We start from the raw sequence: 21,861 nt of genomic DNA on the forward strand, positions 1-21,861 counted from the left end.
TCCCTTCGTTTGGAGTATCATTGCCGTTGCACAATTCCCGCCGTTCATGGTTCCATAATGTTTCCAACATCTGCGCGGAACGCGAGAAAAAAATCCATGCGACTGATATTGGACATAAAGTACAGGACAGGGGGCTTTTTTTTTTTTTTACTGTATTTACAGTCAAAGGAAAAGATGGGCGAGAACATAGAAATGCATGACAAAGATCAGCCGGGCTTTTAACAGAACCATTTCCAACTCACGGTACCAAAAAATGAGAACATAACGGGGTGTAAAATTGGGGTGCAAAATCTCGAGGTGTAAAACATGACACCTGACATAAATTGTATTTATGGGAATATATATATACGCACTTCTCATATTTCATTTTATAAATTTTTTTTTCACTCTTTTCATTCCACCTTAATTGGCACAGTACTGAGTCAGACTCGTTCAGCGCTGAGGTCCGAATCCCTCACCCGGGAGTCATTTCAGCCGTGTGGCCCTGTTCTTCCAGGGCCCCCGGGGACACCTGAAGAATGGACCTGTTTGTGGACAAGCTCATAAAAGCCACGGCGAGCCTCCTGCTTTCATTCGGAGCGCTGGCACTTTCGGTGAAAGCAGGCCTGGTCTTCGGTGAGCACTTATCACCTGTAATGAACAGTCGCAAAGGCCGTTGCCTCCACATGCGTGACCCCGTAATGGCGGCGTTCGTCGCTGCCACTGCCCGGCGGACCCCTCTCCCCGGGTCGCATTAGCCGCTGTTTTCCTTGGCGCTGCCTGGTCGGATCAACTCAGTCTTGCGCGGAGAATCAATCACCGAACCCGTTCACTGTGAACTCATTTGATTTTGCGGGTTATAAAGCAATAAATAACCACCATAAAACAACAGACCTGTATTTGCCAAGTGGAAAAGTACCTTCTACATCTTTAATTTACTTTTTTTTTTTTTTAAATTTTATACAATGGCGGCCTTCTCCACTGTCCAGTAATATTCCAGTTACTGTGAAAGCTGGGGAGGAAAAATTCCCACCAACATGTGGAACGGTGGGAGGAAAAGGAGTCCATTTCTCACTTTACTGTCTTTAACAGAGTGGGCGGAGCTTACCTTTTAATGTCACCAATCCCATGTGGTCATAATCTGGACAATAATATGTCACTTTGAGAATCGAAATAAAGAATTTTTACTAAAGGACCGCTCATGGACTTTTGTTTATGTCCTCCATAAAAATATGCGGATGAATGACAGCTACTGTTTGAAGGAATAGTAAGAAATGGCAACATTGACAGAATGCTTACAGGATTAATCCCCTTTTTATGAATAAAGAACAGTAGTTGCACTCCTTTTTAAAAAATCGATATAGGGTCTCGCATAAACGTAACCTCATATTGACTTGTTATTGTCTAAAGCTGCATGCTCTGATTATTTAATGTTTCTTGTCAGGTGGGAATATGATAAAAATAAAAATTTTAACAATGCTAATCATGGTAAACCATGAAATTTACACACAAACACTTATATAGTGACTGAATATGTAGTGCATATGTATATTGTACATAAGTGTGTATTTAGATTTGCACGTGTATATGAATGATTTAGGCAGTATGTGTATGGTGTGTGTGGTGTATGTCGATAATGGGGTGCTAACACCCGCCTATGAACCAGAACAGCACAAAGTCACGGGTTTCCTTGTCCTTGTCACCACTGATTGTAAGGCGCTCTGAATAAGGGGCTTCTGACAAATGCCATGTCTGTAAATGTAATGTACACGAGTGAATATGTATATAATGTGTTTGGGAAAAGTTGGAAATTTAAGTAAAGTTTTAATTAATTAAAGTCAACAGAACTACATGAAGTTGAGAGAACGTAATAAACGTGTTCCCAACGTTTTCTTTTTTACACTGTATGCACTGTGTGTGTGTGTGTGTGTGTGTGTGTTATGTAGATTTGTGTGGTTTATATAATGTGTGTGTGTGTTTAGTGTGGGCGAGACCTTAATGAGAAATACAGTAGTTCTGTCCAGCGTACCGCCGATAAAGCGCCACTGAGACGAGTCCAGCTAAACGGGCGGTGCGGCCGCGGCTTCCAGTGCTGCTAATCAATAAACCCCATCAAACGCCGCCGCTGTTCGCTTCCCCCTTGTTTCAGGTTGACGGGTAATTCATATGGCCATGGCCCATTTGAGCCTGAGCAGTTCTACAGGACCATCCCTGTGCCATGCCGACACTTCACCGCCAGAGATCGGTGAAGAATGATGCCTTCATCGAAAAGAACGTTCTCTCTAGGCAGCCCGACAGCAGAACACAGAGACAATGCCAACGAGACGGGATTTACTGCGATCAGAACCTGGCAGGAAGTGGAACGGCGTCCCCGGTGGGAACGGCGGGGTCAGCTCCGTCCAGCCATCATAAATTCACATGCTTGAGAAACGTTCTCCGCATTCAGAAGATGCTATTGTGCATGGGTCCCGCGGGATCGTTGTGCTTTTTCACCGCGTTGAGAACATCTTGGTGACATTATCCTTGGGATGTTTTCAATTACTGGCACTGGGCGAATCCGCCGATTCTTTCCTCAAAGCGTTCTCGACCACGTTTGTTTTGCGGAGGGACGTGTGTCGAGTCCCCGCCCACTGGGTGCTGTCCCACCGACATAAAAGAAGATCCTAAAAAGGCCCGGGGCCGCCGAGGAACTCCCGGGGCGATCGTACGTTTAGATCAGTGGCTCACCTGCCACAGCGGCCATTTACCGATCTAATCCTCCGCACTTCGTCCGGCGCGCTGCCATATTGAATGTTGGGATGAGGAGGATCCCAGCGGAAAGATAAGTTTTAGGTCAGCCGCATGCACCGCCATCTGTTCCGCCCCACCACGTACGAAAAGGAGGAGAAAGGAGGACAAGCGAGGGGGTATTAGCACGAGCGTAGCCGCGGCGGCAGGCGGGCGGAGGAGGACGCTCCGCTGGGGGGGAACTGTGAGCCCCAGAACTCGAACGGGGGGGACATTTATCATCTTACGCGCCTTCCCGGCCCCTCTGAGCGAAACGTAATTGACGCCGAGGACGCGAGAATTCCCCGGCACGTTGCTTCGCCATTCCGGGGATAGCGAGCGAGGAGCCGGGTGAAAAATGGAGAACAAACACGTGTCAGCAGTTTATTATGGAGTTCGGTTGGGGTTGACGAGCGCGTCACACCTTCGCTGACCCGAAATTGCCGAATTCGCCCGAAGTGGCGCGCGGGCGGAAATCGGCATTCCGTCAAAACCGCGTTTTTTTTTTTTTTCCGCCATTTTTCCGAGCCTCCAAAATCCCCCTTTCCTCCCTCCGCCTGGATCATTAGTGCGCTCTGGAAGCGGTTCAAGTCGTTCCCGTGTACTGCGAGGGTCCGCGGGGGCCGCACGCAGGCCTTGGCAGCCGCCCTCCCACGATCCTGCAGGTGGGTTTCAATTCAGCCTCCGTCGCCCGGGGCAACCGGAGGAAAACCTGCGCATTGTTTTCTCATTTTTGACCTTTTTTTTCCGTTTCTTTTTCCCGCCTGCTCTCGAAGGCCGCTCGGTTTCCGCAGATTTACGTCGCACTTGATGCCGGTTTAATATCAAACACAAATACGCCGTGTTCCAGCGCGGCGCAAACGCATCTCCAGCGGAGAAGGAAACGTGGGCCAGGGTTCGGGGAGGTCACGGTCCTGGGGAATTGGGGGCCTGCGGCCTGGTTGACAGGGGAAAATATTTTGTACTCTCCAGGGTGCAGCTAGTTCAGATTCGGAGCTGGCTTTACTTTACTCCCAGGACAAGAATTTGGCTCGAGTTTCAATCGCTATTCCAGATGTGCATCTCACAATTTTTGGAGCTTTTTTTTCTTCTTTCTTTCTTTCTTTCTTTCTTTCGTTCTTCACTGTCGTCTATTGTGAACTTTTGAATGCCACAATTAACCGCCATAAATCAGTTGCTGAATACTTCCTCTCCAGTCACCAGGGAATACCCTGGAACTTTCTGGCGACTTGTGACAAAACAGAGGTTTATAAATGGTTATTCAGTAACTGTTGGCTCCACCCACTTGTGCATTTCAATTACATTTTTCTAAACACTGCAGGCATTTTCTCTATGAAAAATCACACTTGGTACAGATGTTGACATTTCTCCTCTAGGAGACGAGAGAGCAAATTATTACATAATGCGTTACATCGCATTACACAGATTGATCTGAATTAGTGTGTATGTCTCAATATTGAAATAAAGTTAAAATGATTACATATGTTTTCATCCATTTGGCAGTGAAAATTATTCGTCAATAGAGACACAATTAGATATTTACAGCCCTGGAGAATATGACTACGTCTACAGCAGTGTTCTATTATGGAACACACCTTCAGTATAATAAACTCGCCAAGCCACAGCAGGGGACATAACTGCAGTTTTAATATTAATATTTTATTTTATCTCCTGTACACAAAAATTGGGAAATTTGTGAAAAATAAAACACATTCCAAATCTTAAAACTTTTGAATATTTCGATTCGGATAAAAGCAAAAACTGCAGGATATTATATTGGGAATAACTCAGGTTGAGTTTCAGCGGGAAGGTGAAGGATGTGGTGGTAAAAAGTGTGACTTTCCCGTTCCCGTTCTTGTTACGGGGGTGCCGTCTTCTGGGGCCTGTCTGCTACGGCCGGGTAATCGATGAGCGGCGAAAGATGAATGCTAATTTCCACCCTGTGTGCATGTTGACAAAACTCAAGGACAAAAGAGGGAGGAAGGTCTCTGACAAGGCTGGTGGTTTGAGGCTGAAATCAATTAGAAGTCTTTTTTTTGTTATTTCTTTTCTCTCTTTTTTTTTTTTTAGGGGTGGGGGGTTTGAAAGCGCGTGATAAATGGAGAGAAATTGTATAGTGTCGTCTCCGTGGAATAACGCGCTGCCAAACAATAGGAACATTCTTCAACTCCTTGATTGTGACCCTTTTAAAAGTGTCGACTGGCGTTTGTATGTTTTCAGCTCTTATCATTGATGGATATTGTGTGGATGATTAAAAACTTCTCTGCAGGCTCAGTGTTCGGCGGTCAGACGCAACAGGATCGTTTCGATATTTTACTGTAACGAACTATGGAAGAGGAGTAAAACGTGTGTCAGAATGAAAGATGACATTTTGACGTTGTATATTAAAGTTATTATAGTAACTGTTCTCTCTCGGATCGACAGGAAGGGAATTTCCCTGCTGTACCGGATGCTGTGAGGCAAATACTCATCACAAATGTGTCTTGGCAAGGCGGCCCATATATCTGAAGACGTAATAAATACTTATAGAACTACTATAAAGTACAATGGAAGAGTCCAACAACAAGAACTTCCATGTCTCTAGTGTTCGGATCATTGACAATTCATTCTAAAATCTTGGATCCATATTTACTGTACGCTACGCAGTAACACGAGGCTCCGAATACAAATACCACATCAGCCCTCTGTTGAAACAATGGCTCATAAATCAGAACCAGCGGGGAAAGTGGCCGGACGCGTTAATGCCACGGCCCAGGGTATCACTTAACATTCCTGTAAACCACGATAGCCGCTCGATATGCGTAAATGCGAGCGATCACAGATCTCCACAGATCTCGGAGAAATCAGGTCCAACTTGGTTGTAGCTAAACAGCTTCATCTTTCTGTGTGTGTGCGAGTGTGTACGTGTGTGTGAGATAATAATTGCTGCCAGAGGGATTTGAAGCAGATAGAGTGGCTCTTCAACAGAGCAGGTGCAATGCCCTGGATAATTTGCACCGCCAATATTTACACCGCCACCCGTTCCAGGAAAATGAAGTAGAAATGTTTGCATTAACATCTCATAGTTGGTGGTGGAAAGGCACTCTTATTTACAGAATTCGTAAAGGGGTGTAATTGGCCTGCTAACAACCAGGCGGGACGTAAAGACCTCTTTGTGGTGAAGCGTTGCCCTGCAGAGGATCTGACTCTGACCAAAGTTCCGTATTGTGCGTCAAGACGATAAAAAAGAGAAATTAATTTAAAAAAAGTACGCAGAGGGACCAGTTTGACCGCAGTCTCTCTGGTTTTCCGGGACTAATTAGTGAACGAGCCTCATTTAGGTCCGACATGGTGTTGCGCCACGCGACCCGCCACTCCGACGTCGGCCATATTTCACTCGGTGAGTTGGCGTGTCGTGCCTCCAGTTCGGTGGGAGTGATAATAGCTTGTTAGGGTCGGGAAAAAGAGCTCGGGAGCGCTGTCCTCCCCCTCTAATCACCCTCTCCGCTTTGATTAGCCGTGCTGGTGGAATAATGTGTGGTATTTTCCGGCCCTATTGGGCGTTTGAGTGAAATGATTTACCGGCGTTTCAGCGCTTCCCCGGTGGTTTTGATCTATTTTTTACTGCCTGTCTCAGTCATTTATCAAGAACAGAATGGCGAGCAAAGTAATTTGACATTAGCGCCCAATGACTAATACCTCCGGATAAGAAAAGGAGAAGCTAAGGTTTGTCATTTGAATAAATCATGGCAACATGTCTCCATTAAAAATGAAGAAAGAGCGAATTGACGGCACTTTTCAAAGCAAATTGGGAGACAGAAGACGAGCGGGACTACCGCAGATGAAATTAGGATTTTAATAGTGCTTTTTATATGCATTAATGACGACCATTTGTACCGCTGAACAGCGCTTCACAGGTGGAACAACCAAAAACACCAGATTATATCCGGTTGTCATTATGCTGTTATACCTTTGTCTTTAACTAAATCATTATTGGATCGTTGTAGATTTTTAGGCCCAGAAAAAAAAATCTGAAGCGGATGGGGTATTTACACAGATTTTCCTCGAACCTCGACTATAACTAATCCCCAAAAATCCCACCTACCTGATACTCAAATTCATTCACCATTCATACACATGTATAATAACCTCCAAAAGAATACAAAGACACAGCAAAATATATTTATCATGCATGCCTTCAGACATAAATCTGGCAACAATTCCTTGTCACGGCTGCCATTCCACCACCAGACCCCCAGGGGGTGTACAACAACACCCAGAACCACCGACCCAGAAGAAGAGTGATCTCAGGTCCCAAACATGCTAAGAATCCTTGGTGAGCAGTGGGCAGGTTCCATATCTCCCTGGTTCCATATATCCCTTGAATTTGTCACTGGGGTTCTCCCATCCCACGGGCAGACAAAGGTCCAAGGTCCATGGTCTTCTCACTACCACCCAAATGGCTGAACTCATCATACAGGAAGTAGTCACAGCCCACCCACCAACCTCCTGTCAGATCGAGGACCACAGCTCATCACCAGGTTCTGGCGCCAGTTCTGGGGGCAACACGAGTGACTGTGAGCTTAACCTCATGATATCACCCTGAATTCAATGGCCAGACAGAACGCACAAATCAAAAGATGGAAAAATGCCTACAGGGCAGTGGTGGCCTAGCGATTAAGGAAGCGGCCCCATAATCAGAATCCTGGTCTGCCAAGGTGCCACTGAGGTGCCACCGAGCAAAGCATCGTCCCCACACACTGCTCCCCAGGTGCCTGTCATGGCTGCCCACTGCTCACCAAGGGTGATGGGTTAAATGCAGAGGACACGTTTCGATGTGTCACTGCGTGCTTTGCTGCGTGCAAGCATCTGCTCACGGCCAAGCTCATTTGATATTTTTTCACATCAATTTGATCTGTGTTACAAAATAACAAACTTTGTTAATTACACGCAATACCTATTCTTATGTAATAAACTTGCCATCAGCTGTCTCTCAATTCGTATGTGACAATGACTTCAGTCAGGACCAGTTGGTTGTATGTTTTCGTCATCTTTTTTTTTCTGAGCATATTGCGTTCGTCCTTGTCTTTAGCACGTCGCCCGTTACGGCGTTACGTTGCGCTCGTAAGCGAACGCCACAACTGTAAACATCAGGGAGCGTTTTAAAAGCACTTTCAGCTCAATTCCCCTCTGGCGACATAAAGTTCAATTAAGCAAACAACCTCTCTACTCGTTAACCTCGGCCCGAACCTCACGACTGATCAATAAAGCCATAAAAACCGGCCGAACGAGTGAGCGCCACCTTTTCTCCCGTGCCCAGCGACCGGTCGCCTTTTCAGTCCCACGAAGTCTTTACTGTTAATGTGAGCATTAGCGAGCCGGTCTCTCCGGAACGAAGCACCTCTCCGACTTAATTATTAAGAGCACTGGCTAATGAACTGAAGGATTACTGAGGTGATAATCGCCGTCTTGGTGGGTGCATTAAGTCCCGTGTCATTACGCATGGAGTGGGGGGCTGAGAGAGCGAGGGAGAAGGGGAGGGAGGGACATTTCTTCGCGAGCTGCCCTTTGAGGCCATTCGAATGGAAGCGCACAACAGGACAGGAGCAATTTGCACCTTTTATCCCACCACTGTACATTTGCCTGTGTGGTTAACCGGGAAGCCGTTATGGCACGGGCGGCTGCACTTTACACCGTGGACCAGTTTCGGGTGCCTGACCGTATTTGGGGGAGACGCTGTTCAAACAACTTGAGTTGGACCTGAGTGTCTTTGCTAACTTCACATCAGCTGCATGTCTTTTGCATAATCAGTATTAGAGGTCCCCTGTTATGAAAAGGTCAAAATGTCATTAGCGAGACAATTTTAACATTAATACGAGTTCCCCGAGCCTGTCTATGGTGGTAGTAGCCTAGTGGGTAACACACTCGCCTATGAACCAGAAGACCCGGGTTCGAATCCCACTTACTGCCATTGTGTCCCTGAGCAAGACACTTAACCCTAAGTTGCTCCAGGGAGACTGTCCCTGTAACTACTGATTGTAAGTCGCTCTGGATAAGGGCGTCTGATAAATGCTGTAAATGTATGGTCCTGCAGTGGCTAGAAATGGCAAACTTTATTTGAACTGTTTCTAATAGTTAATTGAGGCTCTATTGAGCAAATAGAATTTTTCTGGTTTTAGTTTTTTAGCCTTTGTGGTTAGCAAGTCGAGGTATACACAAATCTGGAATAATAAAGACACAAAAATGGAACCATGTTGCACACCATACGTCACGGCGGCTAAGATTTTCAATTGCATCTTGGGATGCATTCTAGTAGTGATCTCACCCACTCCCAACAGGCCTAGTCAGTTTTCTAATCCATTTAGAACCGTTTTATTGTCAACGCACATATCTTATAACACCAGGTCTGTTCATTTAGCTGATTCCACAGGAACAGTCCCAATTATTTGATGCCAGGCCATGGAGCGGCTTAATAACCACCAGTCCTCAGATATTTGGCTAAAAATGCTAGTGGCTAAATAAAGCTTGTGGGCAAAATATCAAGACAGCAGGTAGACGGTTTGAGGTTTTAGCCTTAAATGCTGACGTGACTAGCGGCTTTTGCTTATGCGATGAGATAGTTGTCATGATTCTGTGATGGTGATGATGGGTGGTGTTAACGGATGCTTTGATATTATTAATTTTTTTTTTGCCATGGAAAACCCACGGACGCATTTAGTTTTTTTTTTTTTCTTTTTGCTGACCTGCCTACAGTAAAATGGAAGAATCTGTTCATTACTTAATCTATTCATTGCGACCTGGATAACAACTGACTAGTGTTAAATAGGATTGGATATGGTCAGATCTGGAATTTGTACCCTTATTACGTCATAAGGGGAAAGGTTACCTCCTGTTTTTCATGCTTTTCCCGCCCTCCCCTAAAACATTATCTCCACCGACCTTCATGGCTTCCAAATGTGCAAAGCATTGCAGTTGCTTGATGATTGGATGTAAAAAATGAGCACAATTCTATTTTTTTCCGTCACGCGAGACTTTTTTTTTTTTTTCAGGAAAAACGACGACACGAATTCCTGTCCGCGCCAAACATTGTGGTTGATGCCCCATGTTAGGGACCACTAAGACCTGTACAAAAGCAAAAATGATTTGAATAGGCCAGCTTTAAAGCATGTAGAAAAAGTGTGGCTGTAGATTAAAAAGGCGTGCTTCATTAGCATGCGTCATCGCAAGTTTTCACTGCCTTATTTGCACCCATCTCCAAGAACCCATTAAAATGCAGCTTTTTGAATGTTCGGCATGTCTGTGCTGCACCAACATACACATGCTTTTACTTACCAGAATGCCACCGTGCATCTGTCACTTTACACGTGTTATATTGTGCGTAAATGCTGTCAGTTGCGTTTGTGCGAAGTAAAATAAACGTTTTTTTTTTTTATTTAGTTCATATTTTAATTTGTAAATCTGTGCGCATTGTGTAAACCGTTACCTGGCACTTCCAAAGCCTTCCCAAATCGGTGCAGGTTCCGCAGAGGATTTTCCTTTACCCAGGATCCCCTGCGTTTGGCGGGCCACCACCCCACTCACTCCCCATGCAGCGTTTTTGATGTCCGGTGGGGCGGGGCTCGATTTATCATCTTTTAAAGCGACGGCCCGCATTCATCACGCGGGCGTTAGCCGTGCATCGGCCGCACAAATGAGCTTCATTAGCCAGATATTGGGGCTGTGAGTACATGACTAATTAAATTCAAACAGACTGCGTCGACCAGAGACGCAATTATATTATATGTACTGAACATGATGAAGTATTCCTATCTTCTCCTTGTTCTGTTAAAAGCCAGCCGAACATGCAAATGTTTCCATGTAGTTGACCCTGCAGCGCGAGCCGCACTGCGAGCCTTGGCACCGCAGTCTGTTTGATAGTGTTCATTTGTTTTTTTGGAATAATAATAAAGCGCCGCTTTCATGGCTGGGATGTGCAATTAAGCAGCAGAGGGTCTCGTGCTCAGACCCTGACACTTACATGTGCTCAGACACGGAGAGCTCGCTGGGCTGAAAATGCAAACCGGTAATTGGTGTGTTCACACAGAAGGAAATGCAAATTAAAATAGCGAGGAATTAAAATTAAATTAATAATAAATAATACAAAAATGTGGTGCGGGATGTTAACGTGACTCCTTGCTCTAATGTGTTAGCAAGAATGGACTAAAAACAAAAAGAAAGGTTTTCAGTGGAATATTTGCAGCAGGGGTGGGTGATGCATGAGCAGTGGCAGTGGCCAGATCCATATTGTAAAAATTGGAGTGAAATCAAATGAAATCCCACATTTCTGTTCCCCACTAAATTAGCATTCTTTAACACAGGAAAGATGACAGCGGTCCAAAATTGGACAAATTGCAATAAATAAAGAATATATAAATAGGCAAACAATAAAACAAAATAAAGCCTTTTTATATAGCACAAATATAGCACATTTAAGAACAAATGTTCAAATGTAAAAAAAGGGTGAGTCAAGGTGAAAAATAAAATATGTGTAAAGTAGATTTTATTTGAACTGTTTTTGAGCTCATTTTAGCAGCATTAAAACCAAAATAGCATTTTTCTGGTTTTAGTTTTTTAGCCTTTGTGGTTAGCAAGTCGAGGTAAGGACAAATCTGGAATAAGAGAGACACAAAAATGGAACCATGTTGCACACCATACGTCACGGCAGCTAAGATTTTCAAATGCATCTTGGGATGCATTCTAGTAGTGATCTCACCCACTCCCAACAGGCCTAGTCAGTTTTCTAATCCATTTAGAACCGTTTTATTGTCAACGCACATATCTTATAACACCAGGTCTGTTCATTTAGCTGATTCCACAGGAACAGTCCCAATTATTTGATGCCAGGCCATGGAGCGGCTTAATAACCACCAGTCCTCAGATATTTGGCTAAAAATGCTAGTGGCTAAATAAAGCTTGTGGGCAAAATATCAAGACAGCAGGTAGACGGTTTGAGGTTTTAAATGCTGACGTGACTAGCGGCTTTTGCTTATGCGATGAGATAGTTGTCATGATTCTGTGATGGTGATGATGGGTGGTGTTAACGGATGCTTTGATATTATTAATTTTTTTGTGCCATGGAAAAATAAATAACGTTTAAGCCCATAAGAACCCACGGACACATTTAGTTTTTTTTTTTTTTTTTTTTTTTGCTGACCTGCCTACAGTAAAATGGAAGAATCTGTTCATTACTTAATCTATTCATTGCGACTTGGTAAACAACTGCCGACTGTTTAAATGCCTGCAGGGTTGCAGCTGAGTGCTATGTAAGTGTAGTGGGGTTAGCTGTAGTAGCTCCAGTGGTAGCAGTTGCCATAACTTTTCACCCATGATCTTGGGAACTGTAACGGAAGAGCTGACCAAATGCTTGCAAAGTCAACCATAACGCAAAGAAAGAGGCACACACTGCATTTCCATCCCCAAAGCAGCATTTTGATCCAGAGCAGGACCTAAACACACACACACACACACACACACACACACACACACACGGAGCAATCCACCAAAGTCACACACACAGGTTGGGCAGGAACGCCACAGATGTCAGACCGGAGCGGGAGGCCGGTCTCTTTTTCCACTCCATTGAGCTTGTTACGGCCCCTCTCCATGTTAACGTCCCCGCAGCGTCCCCTCCAGAACGGGGCCTGCCCTGCGTGGGGCCCCAGGCTCAGGGGCCAGTGGAAATGGGTTGTGAAAATGGAGCCCTAGGGGTCCGCGTGGAGGGAGTGGGAGAAATGAAAAGAGCGATGGGTGGAGGGGGGCGCACACACCTGCAAAAGCTGCCGGCCATTTTATTGAATGAGCCACAGAGCCCCGACTCGCAGCATCTTTCCTTTTGACCACTGGCACCCCAAAAATAAAGAACAAGAAATAAAAAAAAAAAACAACCAACAGCACCCCCACCCCACCTCACCCAGCCCCCCAAAATCAACAGGACCTCTTGGGCATACCCTCCCATTAAAGACATCTGTGCATACCCAATGAGCAGATAAATCATTTTTTTTTGCAGAGCAATTTTGATGAATGGGCCCGTTCACCGTCTGCGGCCAGGCCGCTGTGCCGCCGTACCCCGGCGGTTCAGGAGAGCCGCTCTCTCTCGCTCTCCCACCGCCTCCAACGCGCTGCAGGCCTGTTCCGCGGTGCCAGCGCCAGAGGTACGCGGAGGGGGGCCAGGAGACCACCTTACGCCGGTACCTCTCCACCGCCGTCCATTTCCACCGCGATGAGGATAAAACATGTAGTTCGTTCCTCAAATAAAGAGCAAGCAAAGTAATAAGCATGATAATAGAAATAAGTGTTATTATTATGCATAATAATAATATAACAGTGAAAAAGTCAAGTGAAATGAATGAGTGGCGTTCTGGTGTGTGTGTGTGTGTGTGTGTGTGTGTGTTTGCAGAGGCGCCGTCAGGCCTCGCCTCCCCACTGACCCCTGCAGAGGCCAACGCCGCCTGAAACGCTCGCCGATGTTTGGATTGTCCCTCTGCTGGACACGCACGACCTTTGCCTGGATCGCTTTCGCATGCTAACCCCCGTCAGGCGCCGAGGCCCGGCGGCGAGAAGGCCCCGGTCCGACCGGGCCACCTGCTGATACCTTTACATAATCTCACGTCGGTTCGACCGCGCTTGGTTGTCATTAAAATGAGTGGACGGCGGTGAATGCCGATATCCGACACAAGCTTCTCCGAAAATGTGGGGTGTAGGATCCCCCCGCGGTCGGGGGCCGGCGCTTGTTTGCCTGCTATAAATGGTAATCGTGTCATAATGTTATTTAGACCAATTGATCCTCTGGCGCGCCCCTCCGTGGCTTCACTAAGGTCAGGAGCCTGTAGGGGGCGGGAGGGGGACTGTCCTCAGCGCCGAGTGCCTGCAGAGCCGCTAATGTTTCCAGAGTCCCGCGTCCCGGCCCACCGGAGGACGCGAGCCGCGCTCACAGCTTCACAAGCTAATGCTAACTCACTGTTTCGACATGCTAGCAATGCTATAAGTAATGTTATAAATAATAACTATGTAAATAATTTGACACGAATCAGTTGTATTTTTCGAGTGTGTCATTATTTACATTAGAAATGAGGCGTGAATCCGGCACGTTTAAATTCTCCCCCCTTTTTCTCCATCGCTGCGTCGCCGGAGTTAATTGAGTTAAAGCGACGTGTGTAATTAGTGTCTTTGATGATTGCGAGCCGAGCCTACGCCGTGATGTCAGCGCGCCGGTGCCCAGCTGGCGAAGCCGCCACGGCCGCCGCTAAAGAGCCCGACGGAAACGGAATTTTTCCTTTTTTCCCTCTCCAGCTAAGAAGCCGCATCCGACTGCGAACGCACACCTACCTGCAGCGTGCGCGTTCACACCGTAACACACACACACACCCAGCAGTAAAAAAAAAACTTGCTCGGCCTCCCGCGGGACCTTTAGGAGTTCTCAGTGTGTCTGGCGTCCCCCGACGATTCGGTTCACCAGGTGTTGTCTGCAACAGGCAATTAGTAGAATAGGTGTACCTGTCAATCACGGAGGCCGGGAGATTAGCTGCTTGGCTGTAATTAGCGGGTTAGAGGCTTCTTGGCCCAAAGGATAAAGGCTTTGCCAATAATGGGCCCTGGGGTATTAATTACTGAAGGTCGAAGCAGCCGAAAAGGCCAGGATCTTAGCAGCGGCGCACGTAAGATGATTGTTTAAATTTCAAAAATAATACTGGTCTGACAGTTGTTAGTGTCCCGGGAGGCCGCGGGTACAAGGTAGCCGAGGTAATTAGTTTGAAGAGGAAAGGGCATGGTTGCAGGCGTGTTTGTGAAGAGCGAGTGGGTGGGAGAGAGAGAGAGGGGGGGGGGGAGCGGGAAGAGAGAGAGAGAGGGGGGGAGGAAAAATAGCGGATGATATAAGGTGGACGTTCCTACCAGCCTGCTCCGAGTGTGGGAACGCTGCGGCGCCGTGGGTGAAGGTCTTACCGCAGCCCTAAAGATGGCCCGGCAGATGCCGAGGAGGAAAACAAAAGGAGCCACTCACCTTGTGTCTCAGGCGGCCGGGAGCGGCAGATGCCGGGGACATAAACAACGGGGAGAAAAAAAAAAAAAAAAAAAAAAAACGGGTGCAGGCGGGCGACGGCAGGGGTTCAGCCAGAGTTCAGCCGGAGGAGGGTGATGAAGTGGACCTGCCACTGGCTTACTGGACCCTGGAGGCCCCCGGGCCCGGCCCTCGCTCCGCCTGCTCATAAAGGCACATCGTTGCTCGGCACATCGCCGGACCCCCTGAAGAGTCCCGTCGGTGCGGCCGGCGGACACGGGGGCCTTCGCCCGCGTCTAATTCATTAGGCCCCACTTAGTTAACCCAATTTCACTTAACGAGTCCTCGGTTCCTCCAACTAGAGGAGATGGGCTCCATTTTCTAATTAGGCATTACTGACACCGTCCGGAAACGTCGCGATTTGTGGATTTGAGGGGAACGTTCACCGGTTGCCGAGAATTGGCCATAAATTCCAGGTTGCGGCGACAACTGGAATTACGGGAAACGCTGAAGCCATCCGGGATTGAACCGACGGTCCCGGCAAGTTGTGGGTCGCCTCTCTCCGAGAGCGCTGTGAAAGGTCACGGGAGATAAGAGCGCGATGATGCAGCGGCAGCGCCGCAGGCCGATATCGCCCTGAGATTTATTCCTTCAAGATGGCTTTGCAGTTTGGCCGGATGGGGAGAAACCGATACACTGGGACTCGGTGGAAATGGGAAGAGCAGGTGGGGCGAAAAAATAAAGAGGCGCGCTAACCAGAAGATGCGCCGCGGGGTCCTTGGGGACGGGCCGGCGAGTCGGGCCCGTTCTCCTCCTCCAGGAGGGGGCAGCGTGGGGTCCGGCCCATTTGCCTGCGGGGCTCCATAAATCTGCCGTCATGTAAAACTCTGCACCTGAGGTCCTCCTGGCGGAGCGGCCACATGGCGCACAGTAAACATGTCACAGCGGTTAACCCGCGGCGCGCCACGTACCTCTGCGGTGCTGCGGCCGCCATAAATATACAATAAAGAAGGGGCGGGATCCGGATGGAGGTCCATTCAAGCTACGAGTTCCTTCAACAATGGCTGCGAGAGCTGATTGCGAATACGACAAGCATTGTGAGCGGGGTCTAGACGGCGCAGTGGCGTGCGTGGTTAACGGCTCTTACCGTCCCGCAGTATCGGTTAAATTGAGTTGTGAGCTGAGGATGACGCGCCTGAAACGTGGGTTAATGTGGACTAACGTGCTCGGGATTTATCGACATCGGAGTGTCACACATGATTAGAGCCCACGTGTCTGTGAGACGGACCTAATCGTGCCGTATGATTCGTTTTAATGCCGCCCACGTCGAACATGATGGCCTAAGAATCAGCAGTAATTATAAAGTCGTGTCTTTATTATTTGTCTACATATGCTGAATTCTCTAACATCGTTTTTTTTTTTTTTTTGCTCGTTCGAAGCAACCCCAGATCATTCTTTACGTCCTGGTCTAGGTCAGGATCGTGAACAACTAGAACGTCATTTTAATAAATCGAAACAGCACAAATTAAGAGGTGGCCTAGCGGTTAAGGAAGCGGCCCCGTAATCAGAAGGTCCCGCCAAGGTGCCACTGAGCAAAGCACTGTCCCCACACACTGCTCCCCGGGCGCCTGTCATGGCCGCCCACTGCTCACCAAGGGTGATGGTTAAATACAGAGGACACATTTCACCGTGTGCTGTGTTGCTGTGTATCACATGTGACAATCACTTCACTTTCACTTTATTCACTTCACTTCAGCTGTCTGGCGTATTTCCCCATTCTCCCTTTCCTCGGAACTGCAGACCCACGCCGTCTTTATCGGCCTTCACTCTGGCAGGAGCACAAATCAGAGTCCGGTATGGGAGGGGTTCCGTTACAGGCTCCTCCTACAAAAAGAAAAAACACATACAGCACATCACGTGACCACGGTACATAACACATATCACTGAATTCACCCTTATCCAGAGCGACTTACAATCAGTGGTTACAGGGACAGTCCCCCTGGAGACACTCAGGGTTAAGTGTCCTGCTCAGGGACACGATGGTAGTAAGTGGGATTTGAACCTGGGTCTTCTGGTTCATAGGCGAGTGTGTTACCCACGAGGCTACCACCACCATTATCATGGCCTTCATTAAAAACGGCGGGGAGACAGAAGCTGGAGGATTTACGTTTACCCCGGTGACTGCTGGGGCCTTGCAGCGGCGCCGCATCTGCAGCTGGCGTTCCCCAGGCGTCCTTCACACCAGGCGCTGGCACCCATATGCCCGGCCTTGTTTAGCGGGAAACAAATGGCAAACGAAAAGACATTAAGTTCCACATGTTCCGCGCAGGTGTCAGAGTAGCAGTGCGTGTCAGGCAGGAGAGGCGCGGGGAGAGAGCAACGCATCGAAGCCTTTTGTTTATTCGCCTCCGATCTGCGGCGCGCGCCGGAAGAGACGACGCATCTGCTGCCACACGTTCTGCGAGATCGGAAAACGTCTAATAATATTTCACGCCGAGGTCACTACGGTGTTCGCGGTGATGAAGAGATTCGTGTTTAGCTGCATGGCAGGATTCAGGAAAACTTTATTGTCAATGCGCGAACATAAAACGCAAACTATAATATAATATCGTAGGATGATGGTAGTAGTGCAGATGCAGAGTGACACAGTGCATGTTCATGCTACATTTCGTGCAGGGAAACGAGTTTAAAGCAGGATACGGTCAAAAAGACGCCAGACTGGTGCATGAACGAGTGCTTTGGTACAAGGACATGGCTGCGTGTGTGTGCAGTGACCTGGTGGAGGTAGAGACGGGAGGACGGGGGACGGGAGTTTGGAGCGCTGATGGAACGGTGTTGGGGGGCGTGGCAGCTTGGCTACAAATAAGAGACCATGGGGGGAGGAAGTGACGTATTGAGTACAGACGGCTGTGGCCAAGCTGTGACAGGATTTATTCACCGATTATGAAAGTGAGATTGAAGTGATTATCATTGTGATACACTGCAAGACAGCACACAGTGACACAACGAAATGTGTCCTCTGCTTTTAACCATCACCATCACCCTTGGTGAGCAGTGGGCGGCCATGACAGGCTCCCGGGGAGCAGTGTGTGGGGACGGCGCTTTGCTCGGTGGCACCTCGAACCGCCAAGCCTTTGATTATGGGGCCACTTCCTTAATTGTATAGGGTACTTCACATTTGGTATCACTACTGGTTCGGGTCTTGTGCTTTGTATATTGCAAGGGTGACTTTTCACCTGTTACATATCACCTGAGATAATAAACCTGTGGTAAGGAGCTAATAAAAACCTTGTAACCCCCGAGAGACAAACAAAAGTTGAAATAGGGGCAGTGGTGGCCTAGCGGTTAAGGAAGCGGCCCTGTAATCAGAAGGTTGCCGGTTCGATTCCCGATCTGCCAAGGTGCCACTGAGGTGCCACTGAGCAAAGCACCGTCCCCACACACTGCTCCCCGGGCGCTCGTCATGGCTGCCCACTGCTCACTCAGGGTGATGGGTTAAATGCAGAGGACAAATTTCACTGTGTGCATCGTGTGCTGTGCTGCTGTGTATCACATGTGACAATCACTTCACTTTAAAAAAAAAAAGAAATAAACCTGTGAGAATTATTGTAGCTGTCTGCATGTGCTTCATCCTTGGTCCGTTGCTCTAGGGGATGGAGAACTTTTTGTAGCCTGCGTAACACAGTACTATTAAAAAAAAGGTACATTTGGGGTTGCGGGGCCAAGCGGAGGACATGTCATGTATAGAACCTATACCATCGTGGTCATGGTGTCCATGTTTTAGTTTCAGTCGGTAGTTTAGACTGTAAAAAGGTAAATTTGGGGTTGCGGGGCCAAGCGGAGGATGTGCCATGTATAGAACCTATACCACCATGATCATGGTGTCCATGTTTTAGTATCAGTCGGTAGTTTAGACTGTAAAAAGGTAAATTTGGGGATATAGGGCCAGACGGAGGACGTGACATGTATAGAACCTATAGCATCGTGGTCATGGTGTCCATGTTTTAGTATCAGTCGGTAGTTTAGACTGTAAAAAGGTAAATTTGGGGTTGTGGGGCCAAGCAGAGGATGTGCCATGTATAGAACCTATACCATCCCGGTCATGGTGTCCATGTTTTAGTTTCAATCGGTAGTTTAGACTGTAAAAAGGTACATTTGGGGATATAGGGCCAGACTGAGGACATGACATGTACAGAACCTATAGCATCGTGGTCATGGTTTCCATGTTTTAGTATCAGTCAGTAGTTTAGACTGTAAAAAGGTAAATTTGGGGTAGCGGGGCCAAGCGGAGGACGTGTCATGTATAGAACCTATACCATCGTGGTCATGGTGTCCATGTTTTAGTATCAGTCAGTAGTTTAGACTGTAAAAAGGTAAATTTGGGGTAGCGGGGCCAAGCGGAGGACATGTCATGTATAGAACCTATACCATCGTGGTCATGGTGTCCATGTTTTAGTATCAGTCGGTAGTTTAGACTGTAAAAAGGTCAATTTGGGGTAGCGGGGCCAAGCGGAGGACGTGACATGTATAGAACCTATACCATCCCAGTCATGGTGTCCATGTTTTAGTTTCAATCGGTAGTTTAGACTGTAAAAAGGTACATTTGGGGATATAGGGCCAGACGGAGGACATGACATGTACAGAACCTATAGCATCGTGGTCATGGTTTCCATGTTTTAGTATCAGTCAGTAGTTTAGACTGTAAAAAGGTCAATTTGGGGTAGCGGGGCCAAGCGGAGGACGTGTCGTGTATAGAACCTATAGCATCGTGGTCATGGTGTCCATGTTTTAGTATCAGTCAGTAGTTTAGACTGTAAAAAGGTAAATTTGGGGTAGCGGGGCCAAGCGGAGGACGTGTCATGTATAGAACCTATACCATCGTGGTCATGGTTTCCATGTTTTAGTATCAGTCAGTAGTTTAGGCTGTAAAAAGGTAAATTTGGGGTAGCGGGGCCAAGCGGAGGACGTGTCGTGTATAGAACCTATAGCATCGTGGTCATGGTGTCCATGTTTTAGTATCAGTCGGTAGTTTAGACTGTGAACATGACTGTGACCTCGACTATGCAGTGTTTGTTGGTGCCAGACGCTGTCGAGCACCTGGGATTTGCGCCGCCGTCTCCGGGGATGGCAGAGAATGGCGAGAAAAACAAAAGAGGAAAAACTCCAGCGAGCGGCAGCTCTGTGTGCGAAAACACCTCGATCGGAGAGGTCAGAGGGGAGTGTTCAGAACGGCGTTAACACACAAAACACTATATTTCAAATAAGGCGGCCTGCAGCACTGGGGAAAAGAAGCCGCGGTGGGCATGGGGCTGCCAGAACCACGCCGTGAATCACATTAACGCCACGCTAGAATGGAATCGTCTTGGTTTAGTTGAATATGCCGAGTTTGCTCAGCGGATTCGGATTATGACCTCAGGACAGACAGGAGAGCCTGCTGATTTCGAGCACAGAATTAAATGGAGAAATAGGACTTACTCAGTATTTACTCAGTGGCAGGGGCCAGAGAGGGAGGGGCCTAACAGTGAACCGACCAATAGGAGCACAGATCATTAACATATTAATAAGTTCACCGAAACATAGTCACATGGCTACATACGGGCGTGAAAAACTGCACTATTGTTGCACTGTTGTTGCTCTCGTTCATGCCTGCTAGATTAAAATGAATCTAGTAAAGCAATCATAATTTTGCAGAACATATGTCGTATAATTACGGTTCTTTAGTCATATTAAAAAAACAACATGAGCAATACCATGATTTACACGGGGCTCCAATATCTGTACTAGACATCTGAACTCCACTAGAGCGCTGGTGGCTATTTGTGTAAATTTCAAGTGAAGTATTTTTTTTATTTATATATATATATATATATATATATATATATATATATATATATATATATATATATATATATATATATATATTCTCCAACTAAGTCTGTCATTCCTTTTGGAGAAGGGCTCGGCCTTCTGGGATGGACACTAAGCACTCCCCGGTGTTATCATCTCATTATTTTGATTTAGTATTCCAGGAATGCACGAGCCCCACTCCTGAAATAACACAATGGCCTTGCGCGAATCGGAGAGGGAGCCCCCCTGCGGACGTCAATGTCTAATCCCCGAAAAACATTAGGCAGGTAGTATATACTCCTCTGCAGTGAGTGCATTAATGGCCAGGGGGATATGTGCTTAAGGAACAGATGTACTCCAGCAGCAGACAGGATTTCTCATTGAAAGCGGAGGGCACTCAGGAGTATTAGCAGGCCCCGCTCTTCGTACCCCATTAATTGGTTTAGCCATTTTATCCTGCTACTTACCACATTCAAAAGAACGGAAAGGCTTCGTGTTAAAGATCAGTTATTATTGTTGCTGTGCAAAATTCTCATCTGCTGCCTAATCTGTGATGTGCGCAGTCATAAAAAAAAAAAAAAAAAAACGGAAGAGAAGAGCCGTAAAACATGCAGGTGTTCTTCTGTTCAGGGGCAAAAAAATCCGCATCATCCTAGAAATCTAGACAAAAAAAGAGAACTTTTTCTAGACTGCTCTTTCAAAATTGTATTGCAAGAAATCATCAGAAACAATAAGAAGAAGAAGAACAAAAACACAATTCAAACACAAAAACCCCTCCCAGCACCGTTCCATGTGCTAAACACAAACCTGGTATGTTTTGTCCCACAGCCAACCATGCTTAGACAGTAAAAAGTGACTAAATACCGTGCTACTACAAGTATTGTTGCCAAATACCGAAAACCAGCCGGTCGCATTTGTATTTCCAATTTTTTCACTTAAGAAAATTTGGTAAAAGCAGTGTACCGTTAATTTGCCTTTAGAGTAGCCTCACCTATGTAAAGGATATGGAGATTGCAGCTTGTAAATTACATGCACAATTGTCATGTTCTCTGACGCCATGACGCTTTGCAGCAACACTCATTGAGAAAATGAGCTCAAAACATTTGGATTAAAAGTAAAACGCAACAGCTCTGCGTGTATTTTTTTATAAATCGTATTAGCGTAGTTTCATTTACATTTATGGCATTTATCAGACGCCCTTATCCAGAGCGACTTACAACCAGTAGTTAAAGGGACAGTCCCCCCCTGGAGACACT

This window comes from Denticeps clupeoides, chromosome 18 (assembly GCF_900700375.1).
Source record: "Denticeps clupeoides chromosome 18, fDenClu1.1, whole genome shotgun sequence".
NCBI classification, from domain to species: domain Eukaryota; kingdom Metazoa; phylum Chordata; class Actinopteri; order Clupeiformes; family Denticipitidae; genus Denticeps; species Denticeps clupeoides.